The following is a 5,990-nucleotide window of genomic DNA, read 5'->3' as shown; positions in this document are numbered from 1 at the left end:
ACAAAGTCATATTGTGATTCATCTCAAGAAGGTTGTTTCAACTTAACTTTATGAAGCTTCAGCCTATTAACTTTTTTTTTTTTTTCCTACCTTTGCTATGGACCTGCACTAGGAAAAACATTTCTTGATTAAAACTATTTTTGTGTCTAAGCATTTTAAGTGACCCCTATTGCCACTTCGCCATCTGGACACCTGACATTTTAAAAACACACGTTTCAGCATAATAGATAAATTCTACCTTAGATAGCTATTATGCAAGTCTGACTGCTAAACATACAGGCAGCCCTCATTCGACCAAATTAAACCTTCCTAAGCAGAAATATCATGACGAACATATCAGCATGGGTAAATCATGAAGAAAACTTAACCTGAAGAGACTCTGTATAACAATAAGAGTGATGGTCTCGCAAAAACCAAACTGTGGGAAATAGCCTGGTAGATTTTGGCCAGAAGTATACTCACAATGGAGAGGTCACAGGGAGACGTCAGCATTGCAGATGAGCCATTACTTGCCATGCAAAAAGCCCCAGCAAAGAATGCTAACAAATGACCCATTTGATGAATAGCTACGGTTATCTTGCCTTCTAGAACCTTTGCTAATACCCTCTTAAAATGCCGTAGGTTGAAAAAAGTGAAAGAATTAACATTAAAGGACATCCGTTATTGATGAAGCACTTTTGATTCATGCATCCATCCATTCAACATAATCAACAGAAATGTGTTACACACAACTATAAGCAAAGCACTGTGCTAGGTCCTGCAGATGCAGCAATAAGCAAAACAGATAATATCCCTATATCTTTGGAACTTACATTCCACCCTGGGGGAGGAAGTGGTAGAAGGTTGGAGTCTTTGAACTATTTGTGAATTTGTGAATTATATATTATTTTCCCTTTTTTACAGATCAGGAAACTGAAAGTCAGAAAGATTGAGTGACTTGACTTGTATAAGGTTACACAACTAGTAGGTTATAGAAATAGCCTTAGTGTCTAGGGTTCCAACATAATATTTTTGTTCGTAGCCAAGAAGCTGGCTTCAGACAACAATTCCCTGCCTTGTTTACTCCAGGCACCTTGGAAAAAATGGAACTGCAAAGCTTCTTCAGATTCAATACTAAAAGCCTGGATCAGAGTTCAAACATCAGAGATTTAGGAAGTTAGGGGTACCCAGGGCTCAAAGCTTCCATCATTTTAATTCCAACTATTTTAAGACTTTGATAGGATTTTTGGACTACCATTTTGAATGACATTGCTGTTGTGGGAAAAACACATTTAAAGTTCTGGAAGAATGATTCATAAATCAACTTTTGGAGTTCATTATTCAGCTGCTTCTGATTTCTAATGTTCTGGTTTCTACTAACTACTTTTCCATGCTTGTTTCCATCTCATGTCATCCTGAGTAAAAATATGAACTTTTTCCTTTTTCAACTTTTTATATTCTTTTCTGAATTTTTCTCCTCCGAGTACCTGTCTAGTTGCTGGACACTTTACCTCTGGCATGCAATAATTAATTCCTCTCACTGGTATCCTGTGTGTCTGTGTGTTGGGGTCGAGGGGAATGTCAAGCCTCTATATCACGATCTGGAACTCTAACCAACTCATTTTAATTATCAAAACGAAAGTTTTTCCTTCCTTTACAAAGATTATTAACAAAGCCTGATTTATAATATATTGTATGGAGGATAGGATATTTATCTTCTCCAAAAGAACAGGGAAATAATAAGGTAAAAGGAGAAACAAAATATTCAATATAAGTATTTACCACAAGATTTTCAGAAAAAAATAATTTTTGCAGGCTTTAATATTAATGAGGAACTAAAGTATATTGAAAATTGCTACGTACAAATTAACATATAGAAAATAATTAAATGAAAGCCAAATAATGACCAAATAATTAAAAGCCAGCTTCTATTAAAGATCGATTTGCCAAAGCAAAATTCGAAGGGTGACTACATCAGTAACAGTGAAAAATAAAATTAATTATTCATTATATAAACTTTCACATCTTTAGAAGCTATGCCTGGTCCTTTTACAATTAATTACAATTCTATTCCTTTTACAATTCTATGCCTATAGAAGTTGACAATTTACAGTACACAGGTATTCCTTTACAAACAGAATTTTCCACAACAATATCCTTTTTGATATCTAATTTTATTACTTGATATTTTATATAATGAGACTTTTTTTTTCTAATCTCAGCAATTTACCTTTTGGCTTTAATATGGTTACTGAGCTTCTGCTTACTTCTTTGTGATCAATCCATATCTTGGTAATCTGCTTAATGTCCTACTTCCTCTAGGACTTGAGGAAGCTGCTCTTGCTTAACAGGCTCTGTCCAAGACACTAGAATTTATGCCAGCACCCCATCAAGGAATAGTCAACAAAATGCAATGTATACCAGCAGTCCCCAACCTTTTAGCACCAGGACTGGTGCTCCTATGAGAATCTAATTCCTGATGATCTGAGTTGGACCTGAGGCAGTGATAGTAGCCTTGGGGAGTGGCTGCAAGTACAAATGAAGCTTCGCTCGCCTGCTGCTCACCTTCTGCTGTGCAGCCCTGTTCCTAACAGGCCACAGACTGGTACCCGTCCACGGCCCGGGGGGTTGGGGGCTCCTGCTAAAATGCTCTTAAGACTTCCTTGTGCTACATCTGTCCTTAGATTTCCAATGTTATTTTCAGTGATATGTTGGACCCAACTCTTACTGGCTTATAAAAGTCTGTTGTTAAGTATTCAGGAATTTTGTGAGCGGGGTTGTAAATCAGCCACAGTGAAAGTATTCAAACCAAAGGAAACATCAAACGTTTTTTGTTTGTTTGTTTTTGTTTTGTTTACCCCTGGAGAGCTGGTTCATTAACACACCGCTGGATCATTGTTCCTTTCAGAATACATTAGAGATGACTGTGTTTGGACCTGACCTCCCAATCATGACCTATTATTGAAATATTTATTTTATATCACATTCTACCAGATCTTGTTCTAGTCCTTTGAGCTAGCATTACCTTTAAGTGACTACCTTACCTCGGTAAGCCTGTGAGGTTATGGATTCTAGCTCTTTCAACTTTCCCCCTATCCTTCTATAATTAATTGAGATTTTAACAGCTGAATCATGACTCTCTAAACACCTGGACAACTTATCTCTTCCTCTTGAGCCTGTTCTGTAACCCAAAGCCTCTCTGGGCGGCCGCAACTATTAAAATACGTCTATTTGTATTTAAGCCTCTAAAATATCAAGGTGTGGTAAAAGACTAACAATATATAAAATTCTTTAATATAAATACATTTTGACTATGGTTTTGGGAAGTATGCACTACAAGAGAAGTTAGCTAAGACATGATTGGTTCTACGGTGGTGATAGTCAACTGAATCTAAGTGTTCATTTTGAATGCTCTTATTTAATGCCAACTAAAGAGTCATCTATTTGACTCTGGTTTGGGGTACCGTTAGTGATGGATAATAAAACGAGGACGACAGGCTCAGCTGGGCTTTGAGATCACCTTTGGCAAGAACTTTGGTAGACTACTTGCTCCTTCAAACTGAATCCCCTTAACTAGATCTCCTTAACTAGCATGTGTTTTTGAATGGGCCTGTAATAGCTGGTAAAAGGATCTTCTCTTACCATGATTATTCACAATTTATCTCTATAAATAAAATCAGAAAAATCACAATCTCTAAATGTCTAATCATATTATAACATGTAGAGACAAGATAATAAATCAATGAAAACCTTCAGGTGATTTTGTTACTTTTCAAACAAGCTATCACTTTGTGGTCTTATGACTATTGTACACTTAAACAGACAGTCCCCACTTCTGGAATTGTATCACCATGTCATCAGCATTTTCTACATTGCAAAGACCAATACTAAGTATGTGTGAACTTTATCTTTCTTCTTTAGAGAGATCTCCATGTGTTTGTAAAACTCTGACCCTTTACATACCATTGATTTATTCTTTAAAAGAATTTAAAGTAAACTGACATTGTCATCCAAAACTCTCCAAATTATTATATGTTTTGGCATTCAATATTATTCTTATCTGTGTAATCTGTAATGTAGGAAGCATCCAAATTATCTTATTCCATTTTAAAATTTAAAAATATGCCACAAAAACTTTAAGATATTTTTAGGCAACAGATGAAATATTTTAAATTATCATCTTCCTTCTACATTTTAACCATTTCAATATGAGTCTTGTTGGGGCTATATAACCATGACAATTTTAAATCACCTTTCTGTTCTAAACCCTCTGGAATTCTAAACTTTTGGCATGTAACCCTCTGTGGCTATTCTCTTACTTGGCTCTTATTGGGTAAGATGATCAAGGCCCGGAATGACTGCATCTCATTTAATTCTTCCCAAATGTTTCCCTTCCTTAGTCATGACATTCTTTAGTCATATGGATCATTCTTATTTTTAAAAAGGTAAAAAGTATTAGGGAGAGAGTAAATTTATGTTCGGATGATATAAATACACTGCAAATTAGGAGACAGAAGGCAAAACTGCCTGTGCACAGAGGTAGAGTTAAAAATCAAACTTCCCCTGGAACCCATAAGACTCATCTTATAGTGGACCAAGAAGAGAGAAACAAGTTAATGAAATTACTCTTTCTGAGTAAATGTGCTGAACTGAGCCCTAGCTTAGATTCAAAACATATGTGCGTACAAGACAAAAAAAATTGGGCTTATTTTTAATGCATGTTTTGTTCAATTGAACAAGGCATGTGGAAGCCAAAAATGAGCTCATTTTTAGTGCCATTTGCATTATTTGCCAGGTGTTAAACTCATTACAGACCATAGCATAATTTGCTGGAATCATCCATTCCTTCATTAGACACACTCTCTTTATGCCCTCCAGTGCATATATTTTGAGTAGACCTTCAGGAGGAAAGATCCAAATAGTTTTGTTATGGCTACAATCTGTCTCCATTTGTTAAAATGGAAGCAAGTTCAACTAACTAGGGGACTTTAATAATGAGCCAACTACCAATATGTATTGACCGCTTTCTATCTTCTCAGTTCATTACTAGACATTTTAAACAAAGAAGAAATGGAAAACTTGGTGTGAGTCCCAATATCCTCTTCTATAAAGTGAAGATACAATGGCAACTACTTTGGTTGGCTGTTGTAAGAACAAGAAAAACCATTTGTAAGTGAAAGTAGCATGGAACACAATAGGTGCTAAATGAATAATATTTATTATTGAAATTAAAGGAAGATCATGCCTGAAATAATTGATGAATAAAACAAGGAGGTATGAAATTAATCTGTAAGCCACCCAATATTAACAGATCACTTAAAATGGTGGCTACAATTACATTCTCCCAATCTTTTTGGTAAAAATTTATTCTATAAAGATCTAAGTATAAGAAGGACCAGTAGAAAATTTCTGCTGTTCTCAGCTATAGAGGATGATGAAATTGCTCCCAAAGGAACCTTTTCATAAAGTTCACTTTATTATTCTTTAATAATTTTAGCACGCTTCATTGGCTATAACCATAACTTTCTTAAATGAGAGATACCTTTACTTCTTAGAAGAGCAAATCAAAATTTATTATCATAATTGGGTAGTCTGGAAGGCAAATTCAGACCTCTCAGTAGCCCAGCTACTATTCTAGACCAGTTAACTAGCTTCACTAAGCTGTATTCCTTGCCATAGAAAAATAAAGCCATAGATTCAATGATTATCTGGGAAATATGGAGCTCTGAAATTCTGTTTACCAGATAACTTTTGGGGGCTTCTATCTGAGTAACTTGGACATTTTAACCTGCTCATAAATTAAATAATTTTTAATATCCATAGAGAGAAATGCATCAATAAACCAGAAGATGATTGCTCTCTGGTTTAGAATGAAGCATAGTACAACTGATTCAATGAAGATGTCTTTCATTTTCAAGTCTGAAGCACATGAATTTCGCTGTCAAATTAAAGACTGAAGGTATATCCAAATGATAATTGTAATATGATTCTCAACATTAAAGTCTGAATCT

The sequence above is a fragment of the Pteropus alecto genome, unplaced genomic scaffold (genome assembly GCF_000325575.1).
Source record: "Pteropus alecto unplaced genomic scaffold, ASM32557v1 scaffold95, whole genome shotgun sequence".
Lineage (NCBI taxonomy): Eukaryota > Metazoa > Chordata > Mammalia > Chiroptera > Pteropodidae > Pteropus > Pteropus alecto.
This window is presented reverse-complemented; position numbering follows the sequence as displayed.